The 13,446-nt window shown below is 47.3% G+C and overlaps 1 long non-coding RNA gene across 1 annotated transcript in view; it reads left to right on the top strand.

Annotated features, from left to right (window-relative positions):
- Nucleotides 1-1,192: 1,192 nt before the first annotated feature.
- Nucleotides 1,193-13,446, top strand: part of LOC309377861 — a 176,086-nt gene continuing 163,832 nt past the window's right edge. Inside the window, exon 1 of the long non-coding RNA XR_014171739.1 lies at nt 1,193-1,737. This is a non-coding gene — a long non-coding RNA (uncharacterized lncRNA). The remainder of the gene's footprint in view (nt 1,738-13,446) is intronic.

Genomic DNA, 13,446 nt, shown 5'->3' with positions numbered 1-13,446 from the left:
TAAACAATTGGACTCAGTAGCAAAAGGATGGCCTCCATGCCTAAGGGCAGTAGCGGCCACTGCAAGCCTTGTCAAAGAAGCTGATAAATTTACCTTTGGCCAGACGATGTATGTGAATGTACCTCATGCTGTTCTGACACTCATGGAATATAAGGGTAGTTATTGGCTAACGAACCCAAGGATGGCTAGATACCAAGGCCTATTGTGTGAAAATCCCAGGATTCATCTACGAGTAGTGAATATGCTCAATCCAGCGACTCTGCTGCCCCTACCAGAGGTAGATGATGAAGAATCACATGATTGTCTCCAAATAATGGATGAAGTTTATTCCAGTAGACCTGATCTGAAAGATGAGCCATTGAAAAATCCAGATGTTGTATATTATACGGATGGTAGCAGTTACCTGCATGAAGGTGCCAGACGAGCAGGATATGCTGTGGTCACCAATGAGGAAGTTGTGGAAGCTGAAGCTTTGCCTGCTGGCACCTCAGCACAAAAAGCTGAACTTATAGGCTTAACTAGAGCTCTGCAGTTGGCAGCTGGATGTAAGGCAAACATCTATACTGATTCTAAATATGCCTTCTTAACCCTGCATGCACATGGAGCTCTATGGAAAGAAAGAGGTCTAATCGGAGCCCACGGGAAGGCCTTGAAATATGGACCTGAAGTAGAAATCCTGTTAGAAGCAGTATGGGCTCCAGAACAGATTGCTGTAATGCACTGCAAAGGTCATGGACGAGGAAGGGATCCAATAACCAGAGGAAATCATGCTGCTGACAAAGCAGCCCGAGAGGCAGCCCAAAAGCCTGTGGGAGGATTTATAGCAGCCCTCATACCAGAGGTAGTTCCAGAAGAAGTTAAACCTCACTATACCCCAGAAGAGAGGAAGTGGGCTGAACAGGAAGGAGCGGTTGTGAAGGACGGTTGGATGATCCTGCCGGACAATAGGATTTATGTACCTCATCATCTAGCAGGCACAATTGTAAGAAATTATCATGAATCTACTCACCTTGGCGGTACTGCAACCAGAGAGAGTCTCAGTCGGAAGTTGTATATTATTAACCTATCACAATTAGCAACTTGCATTTCACAGAAATGTGTTCTTTGTGCTAAAAACAATCCCAGGCAGGGACCGGTACAACCTCCTGGAATTCAGCATGTGGGATACGTCCCCATGGAAAGCCTAATTGTGGACTTCACAGAGCTGGTCCCTTCTAAGGGATTCAAGTATCTCCTTGTGTTTGTAGATACTCTTACCGGATGGGTTGAAGCTTTTCCCACCCGAACTGAAAAGGCACGAGAGGTAACTAAGAGACTCCTCACTGAATTGATCCCGAGGTTTGGATTACCTAGATGCATTGGAAGTGATAATGGGCCAGCGTTCATTGATCAAGTAGTACAAGAAGTATGTCGAGTCCTACAAGTAAAATGGAGACTGCATGCAGCATATAGGCCTCAGAGTTCAGGGAAAACTGAAAGAATGAATCGGACTCTGAAAACCCAATTGGCAAAATTAACCCAGGAAACGGGATTGGGATGGGTAGATGTGTTACCCATAACACTGTTTCGTGTTCGGTGTGCACCCACAAAAAGACTTAAGTTGTCACCTTTTGAGCTCCTGTATGGGAGACCGCCCTCCTTTGTTCAGGATATTCCAGCTGACCTTAAACAAATAGGAGACCATGTGACACAGGGACAAGTGCAATCTCTCTCCCGTGTTTTTGTTTCTCTTAACAGGTGGGCCCTCGAACGCACGCCGTGCAGCATTGCTGAGCCGATTCATCAGTTCCAGGCTGGCGATAGCGTATGGGTGAAAGAGTGGAAACGCGATCCACTTGCACCTAAATGGCGTGGACCTTACACCGTCTTGCTCTCTACTCCAACAGCGGTGAAGGTAGCTGAGGTGACCCCCTGGATTCATCACTCTCGTTTGAAGAAGTCCGAAGGCAGTTGGACATGCAAAGGTGACCCCTCTAATCCTTTAAAACTAACTCTCTCCAAAAACCCCTGTATCTAGCCCTACCGGAAACGGGCTAGGTCACGGGCAACATTTGACGACCGGCCTGCTGCAGCCACAACCTGGAAGCTGGCTGACCTGCGCACGCCTGAAGCTTGAGGAGCGTCTAAACCAGCGATTGTGAACGGGAAGATTCTCTTATACAATCGATTGACTGCCCCCTTGTGGAACAATTATAAGTGATATTACTCATTGGGGATCCTCGGGATATATGTTTTGGTCTTGGTGGTTCCCCATTTCTGTCATTGGGGGAATTATATTGGGGCTAATAATTATTTGCTATCACAATAAGGTAATCTTTTGTGGAAGGAATGCATATGCTAGACATCAACATGATTTCATTATTAATCCTGATCCCTTGGGAAGGGGAAGGGTCCATGAATCTGACCAAATTTGCTAAATATGGATTCCGCCATGACCACAATATGTGGGTAGGCTTAGCTGAGATGGTAGCCAATGTTGCAAATAGGACTAATTGCCTTGTTTGCTCTCTTGGGCCAGATGATTCAGAGGGAGGTATGCCCTTATTACCAATACCATTAAGTGCCATTGGTATGGTAAGCGAAATGCCACACCAAACAGAAGTACAGAATTTCCCCGGATGGAACTCAACTAAACCAATACGAGTTATACCTGTGCAAGGGGAAATCTGTGTGCATAAATCATCAGATGCAGCTGATCCTACCATGATAGGCTCTTCTCATTGTCACTATACTTGGGATTATATTAAGAATAGTCAAACCTGGGCAAACGGTACTACGTATCGAACTCAGAATACCTTGCCCTGTGCACCTCCTTTTATTCATGCATGGAAAGTGGTGTGGAACATAACTGTGACAGAAAAAGGCAATCTAACATACTGCACTGTGAACTCTCTACCCCTTTTGATATTTCGCCTTATGCACTCCACGTACCAAAAACCTCAGACCCGATGGTTGTGGTGGATATGTGGAGAATGGGCATACAAGAAACTCCCTTCCAAATGGAGTGGGACTTGTTTCTTGGGTTGGGTATTACCACCAATGTGGATTATGCCCACTAGTTCGGCCAAGCGTACATGAAGAAACGCTGATATTTCTCATATAGCAGAAGGAAGTACCCAAAGTTGGAGCGGTACTGATGATTGGCCGCCAGAGCGCATTATAGCCTATTATGATCCTGCCTCCTGGAATCCTGGTGAGCTCATACAAGGGGCACGGGATCCTATTTATAATCTAAATAGAATAATTCGATTGCAAGCAGTAGTGGAACTTGTAACCAATGCAACGGCCCAGAGTTTGAGACTTATTGCACAACAGTTGGATGAAAGTAGAGCCGCCATTTTGCAGCTGAAAATGGGAATGGATTATGTACTTGCCAGGCAGGGAGGCTTATGTGGAGTCTTGAACTTGACAGGGAATGCCTGTTGCTTTAACATTTCAGATAATGGTGAGGCAATCCGTGTGTTGGCTACAAAGATGGAGAATATAGCACATGTCCCAGTACAAACATGGGAAGGATGGGATATGGGATGGCTCACCAATTGGTTACCTAATGTCACAGGACTCAAAGGGATACTATTGTCTTGCTTGTTTTTCTTGACAGTAGTGGTAATGGTTTTATGTATGATGCCATGTATCATTTCATGTTTTAGAAGTACAATTAGCAAGATGGTTTCAAATGAAACTCTACCTCATATCATGGCCCTATACAGAGCTTTACCTCAGGAATATGATGAAGGTCAAGCTATCAAGGACACTTGGGATGAAGGTCCTTGAGCTTGAAAGGGGGGAATGTGGCATCTGAATATAGACTGCATTTTTAATCAAGACTTATATTGGCTTATATCTTGATCAGGTTCCTAAATTAAATGGGCTTAGATTTTCAAAATGTTTCATGCCAGGCAGAAAAAACCTTGGCAAGAGGTTTTCTCCTAAGACAAGAGGGCCCCATTGATTTATAGAAGAAAAACAATTCTCAAAGTCATAAAAAGGGAGAATTACATATGCTGCCCCAAGGCTGAAAAAACACTATTAAGAATGGGTAAATAAGTAAAATGATACCAATGGGCCTCACGTTAAACCTTGAGCTGAATTCTCTAAGGCCAGGAGCAAATGAAAAAAAAAACATTTAGCTGACAGAAAAAGGAGAACATTTTTAGGAAATCTTCTAAAGCTGTTTCTTTCTTAAACTGAGAGAGTTAAAAAGGGCAATAAAATGTTGGGGAAAGGCAACTGGCTTGGCTGGAGAAGAAGCTTCTTTCTACTTTATTTTTAGGCTGGAAAGGGGGGTGAAAGGAGGGGTGTAAACTAAAGAGGCTTCTTTTAAAAGCTGTTTTTTACTGAGTTCCTTCCTTTTTACTTTGAGAAGCTTTATTCTTTTAAGAGGCTACCTATGATAATGTATGAAATATATTAGCTTAAATATATTGGCTTAAATGTAATTATGCAAAGGATTTAAGGAATGCTAGATTCTTATTTGATATGGTTGTAAGAGTTGTATTTATCCTGAAATTAAGTCAGCCACCAGCCTAGCCCCCCTGCCAGACAGAAGACGCCATCCAAGCACTCTTGATATATAGTTGTCAGGCATTTGTTTAGAAACCTTAAATGAAGGAAATCTTTCAATGTTGATGTGAACTCAAGATCCTTGACATCTGTTGAACATAAAAATGTAAGATTAAACATTTGTTTTAGAAGGCAATAGGGCAAGAGGTGAGCTGGTAATTAAGATTCCATGTAAGATATATTATTACTTATATGTCATATATATAGCTCTTTGTCTCCCTTATAAGGGCAAGGAAATGGGTGTATCTTTTGTGGGTGTATCTTTTGTGATTGGTTCTACCAAACAGCCAATAGGAATTCCAACCAGGCTGATTGGACAGAGGCAGCCACAGGAGGAGCAAAGGGGGCTGGATTAAGGGAATATAAGTGCTGGCCAGAATGGCAGGAGGCCAGGCCAGAGCTTGGTAACCATATACCACTGTGCCTCTCATTTATTTGTCTGACAAATAAATTAATATTTTAATTTCTCTATTGCTGCGTTGAATATTTCATTCCAGCTAAGCGTTAACCACAAGCAGAGGTGCTACACCAGCACCATCTGGTACGCAGGCTGAGCCCCTCCCTGCCCGCGGACTGTCTCGCCAGAGTGGTGCATGCTCTAGTTATCTCTCACTTGGACTACTGCCATGCGCTCTACGTGGGGCTACCTTTGAAGGTGACCCAGAAACTGCAACTAATCCAGAACACGGCAGCTAGACTGGTGACTGGGAGTGGCCGCCGGGACCACATAACACTGATCCTGAAAGACCTACATTGGCTCCCAGTACAATTCCAAGCACAATTCCAAGCACAATTCAAAGTGTTGGTGCTGACCTTTAAAGCCCTAAATGGCCTCAGTCCAGTAGATCTGAAGGAGCATCTCCACCCCCATCATTCAGCCCAGACACTGAGGTCCAGCGCTGAGGGCCTTCTGGCGGTTCCCTTGCTGCGAGAAGTGAGGTTACAGGGAACCAGGCAGAGGGCCTTCTCGGTAGTGGCACCCGCCCTGTGGAATGCCCTCCCTTCAGATGTCAAGGAAATAAGCAGCTATCCTATCTTTAAAAGACATCTGAAGGCAGCCCTGTTCAGGGAAGTTTTTAATATTTAATGCTGTATTGTTTTTAACACTCGATTGGGAGCTGCCCAGAGTGGCAGCTGCACATCAGCCAGATGGGCGGGGTATAAATAAATTCTAATTCTAATTCTAAAATTCTTATTCTTATTCACACCGCCTGCCATGTTCCCATCAGCCTTCCCTGTTGCCATTCCTTCACTGAAGTTTTATTCCCTCCGCAGTCTCTCCCTATTTAGAATTCTCCATTATTTGAGGGTAACGTTCTTTCCCAAGCCTTGTTCTTAAAATCCTGAGGACTGGGGGTGGTTTGCTCTTCGGCAAAAAGTGAATAATAAACATTTTCTTTTCATTGCAGGCCTCAGGAGAAAGCATGGCCGGGCAACAAGAAGTGCAGAAATAGTATTTCTCAAGTTCGTCCCTGTGTGTGTGTTTGCAAATGAATTATGACCTGTTCTCTCCACCGCAATAAACTTGACTCCACTTAAATTACAGAAACCAAACCATTGCGACTCCTCTGCCACACAGCTCTTAACCTGTCATGAAATAAAATCGTGCCAAGTGGCCAGGGGGAAAAAATACCAACCACGGGACAGAGAGATCCGAAGCCTTTGCAGGATGGGATTTGTGATTTTAGAAGGCGGAGGAGATCCTGTTCTCCAGCATGGGACGGAGGGAAAGGGCCTCTCTCTAGTCACATGAAGGAAGGTCCCATGTGCGAGGTTTGAAGACCGAGTGCGGTGGCTTAGCATAACAGTGATTCACAATTCCGGGAAGACTTGGCACAGAGTCCGGAAACCCAAGATCTACAGCTGAGCAGGAAGGGCCTGCCCTCCTCGCCGTACTTCTGCAAAAGTCAGCCAAATTCACATTGCAGGGCCACGTGAGAGGGTTTCCCTCAGCCTCACACGTGGCTCTCTGCCCTCCAAAAAGAGCCATTATTTAAACCCAAACATCCCCCTGCTGCAAAACAACATCCTTGTTATATATGACCATGGTTGTCGCTGGGGTTGTTGGTTTTTGTATACTTCTCGTTGGCGTTTTGTGCATATGTATATACAGTGGTACCTCGGGTTAAGTACTTAATTCGTTCTGGAGGTCCGTTCTTAACCTGAAACTATTCTTAACCTGAAGCACCACTTTAGCTAATGGGGCCTCCTGCTGCCGCCGCACCGCTGGAGCACGATTTCTGCTCTCATCCTGAAGCAAAGTTCTTAATCCGAGGTAATATTTCTGAGTCTGTAACCTGAAGCGTATGTAACCTGAAGCATATGTAACCCGAGGTACCACTGTATATAGACAGACAGATCGCAAACACACACGTTTATTATTTCCTAAAATGTATACGCCACTTGATTGTCAAAAGCAAAGAAACCTCAAAACAGTTTACTACAAGGCAGTTATTTGTTAAAAAAAACCAAAACGATGAAAAAGATTAAAACCAGCCATAAACTAAGACACACACCAACATTCTAGCTAACTAGGTTGGCTTGTCCAGTGCTATTTTCCTAGAAAAAGAGGTGCCAGAGCTCACCATGACCTCCTGCCCTCTTAGAATGGCCAAGGTACCTACCTGAGAGGTGCTGGAGCTGAGCTCTGGCTGGGGGGGGGAACCCTGGGTTTGTGTAAATAAAAATGTTTTCAAGCGTGTGGTGAAGGAGCCTGCCTGATCTCAAGTGGCAGGGAGTTCCAAAGTATAGGAACTGCCACACTCAACAGTTGAGTTCTTACCAACGTGGAACGGGTATTAGGTGGCACCTGTAGCAGTTCCAGTTCTGATGATCAAAGCAGCCAAGAGGTCGTATCTGGGGTAAGGCGATCTCACAGGTAAACTGGTCCCGTTGCTAAAGGCTTGTGTACTAACAGTTGTAGAATCATACAGCTAAATAATAACAGCTAAAAACACTTACACAGGAATAGAATTAAAACTATGGTTTTACACCATGAACCCTAAATACCCCCAGAATCACATCGCTATTATCTGCTAGAGTCCTGTCTAGTCAAATTGCATGGGATCAATTCCAATCTGTTACCTCCGAGGATGTGGACAGGCTGCTTGGACGAGTGAAACCAACCACCTGTCTCCTGGATCCTTGCCCATCCTGGCTTATAAAAGCTAGCCGGGAAGGACTGGGCGATGGGCTTCGTGGGGTGGTGAATGCTTCCCTCCGTGAGGGAGCCTTCCCAGACCCGCTGAAAGAGGCGGTTATTAAACCGCTTCTTAAAAAAACATCTTTAGATGCGGCCACGATGGCCAATTATCGCCCAGTCTCAAATCTTCCATTCTTGGGCAAGGTGATTGAGCGAGTGGTTGCTGAACAACTCCAGGCACGCCTGGAAGCAGACCATTTGGATCCCTTCCAGTCGGGATTCAGGCCTCATCATGGGACTGAAACTGCCTTGGTCGCACTGGTTGATGATCTCCGGCGGGCTAGGGACAAAGGTGAGAGCTGTTTCCTAGTTCTGCTGGATCTCTCAGCGGCGTTTGATACCATCGACCATAACATCCTTCTGGACCGTCTTGAGGGGCTGGGAGCTGGGGGCACTGTCATACAGTGGTTCTGCTCCTTCCTCCTGGGCCGTGTTCAGAAAGTGGGGGGGGGATGAGTGTTCAGACCCCTGGGCTCTCACTTGTGGGGTGCCTCAGGGTTCTGTCCTCTCCCCCATGCTTTTCAACATCTACATGCAGCCACTGGGAGAGATCATCAGGGGGTTTGGGCTGGGTGTTCATCAGTATGCAGAAGATACCCAGCTCTACCTCTCTTTCAAATCAGAACCAGTGAAGGCGGTGACGGTCCTGTGTGAGTGTCTGGAGGCAATTGGAGGATGGATGGCGGCTAACAGATTGAGGTTGAATGCTGACAAAACAGAAGTACTGTTTCTGGGGGACAGGACGTGGGCAGGTGTGGAGGATTCCCTGGTCCTGAATGGGGTAACTGTGCCCCTGAAGGACCAGGTGCGCAGCCTGGGAGTCATTTTGGACTTTAACTTTACTTCTCGCAGGGAGAGAACCTCCAGAAGGCCCTCGGAGCTGGACCTCAGTGTCTGGGCTGGATGATGGGGGTGGAGATGCTCCTTCAGGTATACTAGGCCAAGGCCATTTAGGGCTTTCAAGGTCAGCACCAACACTTTGAATTTGCTCGGAAACGTACTGGGAGCCAATGTAGGTCTTTCAGGGCTGGTGTTATATGGTCTTGGTGGCCACTCCCAGTCACCAGTCTAGCTACCGCATTCTGGATTTGTTGCAGTTTCCAGGTCACCTTCAAAGGTAGCCCCACATAGAGTGCATTGCAGTAGTCCAAGCGGGAGATAACTAGAGCATGCACCACTCTGGCAAGGCAGTCCGCAGGCAGGGAGGTCTCATTCTGCATACCAGATGGAGCTGGGAGACAGCTGCCCAGGACACAGAATTGACCTGCGCCTCCATGGACAGCTCTGAGTCCAGAATGACTCCCAGGCTGCGCACCTGGTCCTTCAGGGGCACAGTTACCCCATTCAGGACCAGGGAGTCCCCCACACCCGCCCACCCCCCGTCCCCCCAAAACAGTACTTTTGTCTTGTCAGGATTCAACCTCCATCTGTTAGCTGCCATTCACCTAGGTTCCAAAGTGTACCTTTAAAAATGCACACCCAGAGACACACAGATATTGTATGCCTTCGCCTCCCCAGGAAGAAACCAGACTTCCATTTCCAAATCAAACCATTTCAGGTGTGGGGGGAAAACAATGATTTATTTGCATGTGATGTGGAAACCTCTGCTGAGACAGGCTCATATACCTACCCATTTGGCTTGGGCAGGGCATAGACCACACAGGGATCTGACTCCAAACCAGCGGGGGCGAAGTCAGTGGTGGGGCCTCTATTTAAGCCCAGAAGGCCCCACGCCCTTCTCTGTTTGTGGCTCCAGACACGCCTGCATTCCAGGCATAGTCCTCCCTTTCATGAATGGAAAAGCATCTCCTGTGTTAAAATGCAAACAGTCGGAGCAGCGTATTACTCATTCAGGGGTTGCACAAGTTTGCGGATTCTCACCTGGTGCCCTCCAAGTGTTTTGCCCTTCTGCAACTCCCACCAGGAGGGTGCCAGCTTGGGAGACGGCCAGATCACACAGGCCGCTCTTTCTGTTTTTATTTTCTTTGCAAATGGCGCAGGTTCGCAAAGGCCAGACAAAATTTAAGCCAGACAAAAGTGGTGAGTGAAACCCCTTGAAGGCCTCCCCAATTTAGGTGCAGGGAGCAATTTTTAAGCAGAAGAAGCCTGGCAGGATCCTGACTCTTGCACCAGGTGTGTCCAAAAAGAGTGTTGGCTTTCAAAACCAGAGCGGGCGCCTGAGACATTTGGTGCCCCAAGGCAGAGAAGCCATCAGCATCTCCACCCTCCAGCAGTCAAGGTGCCCAAGGCCACTCAGGTTATTTTAGTGCCTGAGGCCAAGCAAAAAAAGGAAAAACACAGCAGCAGTACATTAAATAGTAAAGGGATGCGGGTGGCGCTGTGGGTTAAACCATAGAGCCTAGGGCTTGCCGATCGGAAGGTCGGCGGTTCGAATCCCTGCGACGGGGTGAGCTCCCGTTGCTTGATCCCTGCTCCAGCCCACCTGGCAGTTCGAAAGCACGTCAAAGTGCAAGTAGATAAATAGGTACCACTCTGGCGGGAAGGTAAACGGCGTTTCCATGCGCTGCTCTGGTTCGCCAGAAGCGGCTTAGTCATGCTGGCCACATGACCCGGAAGCTGTACACCGGCTCCCTCGGCCAATAAAGCGAGATGAGAGCCACAGCCCCAGAGTCGGTCATGACTGGACCTAATGGTCAGGGGTCCCTTTACCTTTACCTGATACCCCAAGTCAGCTACTTCATTCCACCTGATGGCAGGTTCAGGGCAGGAGACTTTTCTCAGTCTGAGGGCCACAGTTTCCTTCTGGGAAACTTTCCAGGGGCCTCATGCAGCAGTTTTGGGGGCCATCTGTTAGTGATTCTCCAGTTGCGGTTCCCAAGTTGCTGGAGGGTTAGACTAGATGTCCTTTGGGGGTCCCTTCCAACTGCGCTATTTTACGGTTCACGCAAGAGAGGAGCAATGGATACAGCCCTTAACTTTCTACAGCAAGGCCTTATTCCAGACAGACGGAAGCCACGAGGTTTACACCTGGGCAAGCAATTTCATTCTGACCAGCTTTGGGGAATGCTGTGCTAGCTAGAGCAGCAAGAGAGAGGAGTTCCACAGCCTTGCCAAGGTTTATTTTAAACTTTCCACGTCGACGTGACCAAGGCTCCCTTCCAAGGCATGTGTTGGGACGGCTTCCCAACTTTTGCAAAGCTCACATCGGATTTTCTCCCAAATGCTGCCAGCCAATCACGCAAGCGAAGGGTTTGGCTTTTTGAACAACTCTGGATAAAGCGGCACGTGGTTCTGCTCTGGGGCTTTTTGCTTCCCAAAAAACGTGAGCCACGTGAACTTCTGCCCGTTTTGGCAGCTGTCAATTGTAGGTTAGGGAAGCGCGTGCCAAGGAGGCCAGCAGAGGCAACGTGACACAAAGAGGCCGTTTAATTCCTGGTTTTAAAGTTTAAAAAGTTAACCGAGAGCTGCCAGTTGGGATCTGCTGCAAATGCAGCTTATTTTGAAGGCTGTTTGGAAAACAACAGCGCTTTTTCTAACCATCACGAATTCAGTGGGGCTTGTTTATTGATTGCCTTCATAGCTCACCGCCTCTGCCCCCCCAAGCGCTCTGGGTATTGTTGTCTCCCACAAAATCCCTGTGTGGAAGGAGCAGCTGGGAAACAGTGGATTAGCCAGAGTGAGCTTCATGGGGATTTGAACCCTGGTCTCCCAGGCCCTAGTGCTGCACTCTAACCACTGCACCACACTGCCTTTGGACAGGATAGCTTCTGCAAGCTATCCTTTTGTGTTTTGACTGAATGAAGTCTCCAGCCAAGCCAAGCTTGCATTTCAGCAGGTTTAAGCCTTGGTAGCCTGTGCATTTAACATGGGGGAGAGCTCCACTGGGCTTGATTAGATTTACCTCCAAGTAAACATGTGCAAGATTTGCTCTTAAAACCCACATTTATAGATTCAATCAAGGCAAAACATATCATTACTACTCCTCCAAGCTAATTTGAACCTGGCAACCGTCATTCATGTCTCTGCGGTCTCAGAACTGGACTAAATGAATGTTATTTGCAGGGAGCCGCCTTAGAAGATTTCAAATCTCATTGATACCATGGTTCCTAGTCCTCATGAAAGTTTTTATCATTTCTAGGAGGAAAGCTAGGATCCCACCTGCACAGACCAAACAATATTGGTTTGTGTGTGTGTGTGTGTTTCTATAGCTTTGAGAGATACCCCCAAGCAGTCATCCTATCCCTGCCAGCTATTTTTTGTGGGGGTGGCATATGAATTGAACATGGCAGTAGCAAAAGTAGATTAAGAGGGCACAGATTCAAGGCCAAGTGCCTTGGGAGATGTGGAGGGATGACAGGCCAGGCAGGAGACTGTCCTCCATAAACCCACATGGTCTACTCTAAGCAATGTGGGCAGTGCCAACAGCCCTTGAGTGTATTAAGAAACCAGGACAGCAAAGAAACCCGATGCCATGGTGAAACACCAAAGAGCTGGGCAGAAGTCGGGAGAAGTCTCCAGAAGTCGGCCAAATTCACGAAGAGCTGTGATTTCTTTTGGGATAGCTTGTGCCAAAAATAAAAATAAACGTGAGCCCTGTGCAGTGCTTATTTTTCTAGAAAAATGTTTAGGGGTACTCTCATTTTCCTACTCATATTGAAATACTGCCCCCCATAAAGCCAAAGAGATTCACAAAATGCTTAGGGCTATGTGTACCCCTGTTTCCTTCCCCCAAGAAAAAAAGCACTAGCCTTGGGTTCCCTCCCAAATCTGCGATTCTGTGAATCTCCCGCCTCAAACGGGAGCGACCACCGCAGCTCGCCAGGAAAGCTCTGCACAAAGACCAGCATTTGAGACTTTTTCTGAAACAGCTTCGCAGTTTATTCACTCCCTGATTACACACGACAGCGTTAGGGGTGGGGGCGAAGGGACAAAAAAAGAGCGTTTTTCCTTTTACCAATGGAAGAAATGTTAAGGGGTGCAGAGAGCACACACTGGGCGTACAAAGCAAACAATCACCATTCTTGCAATATCCGAGAGCCCCTCTTCCCCCCCCCCTCAGGTGAAAACACAAGTTTAATATACACTTTGATGCCAAACCGGTTTTACAGATGGTCACCCCGACGCAGAGAAAACCCAAGTGTAGGCTTCAGGATCATGAACCATGAGCATAAATAGATATATATATACACACAGATAAATAGGGCCTTTCCTCTGCATCAGAGCAGGGTCTCCGCGGGAACTTCAAGCGCGAGGTGGAGGGCACCAATTCCCCGGTTCCCTGCAACCCAGGGATGATGCAGGATTCACAGTAGAAGCGATGGCTCCTAACTTGCAGAGATTAAGCGCCACCGTGAAGACGCGGGAGACACAGCAACCAGGTCCGAGCCGCGTCCAGAATTAGGTCGGTCAACAATGGCAGTGGAACCGCGTGCCATTCCAGGCATTTGGGAATACAGTGCCCTTCAGCCCCAGCCAGACAAGGTGCATGATGGGTGTTGTAGTCCCATGGCCTCTGGTTAGCAATGGCTGCAGGGCTTATCACAGTGATGTGGAGGTTTATTAAGAGACAAGTGCAACAAGCACACAAGTTGGAAGCCACCAACGGGCAGTAAACAGTTCAAAGTCCAGAGTCTCCAACAATTTGGTGGCACACACGGAACGCCACAGATCTAAGCCTGACCAATGAGCAAAGGCCTGGCCTCTCACGCTACAAATCAGTT

This window comes from Podarcis melisellensis, assembly GCF_964234715.1.
Source record: "Podarcis melisellensis genome assembly, chromosome: 9".
NCBI lineage: Eukaryota > Metazoa > Chordata > Lepidosauria > Squamata > Lacertidae > Podarcis > Podarcis melisellensis.
This window is presented reverse-complemented; position numbering and strand designations above follow the sequence as displayed.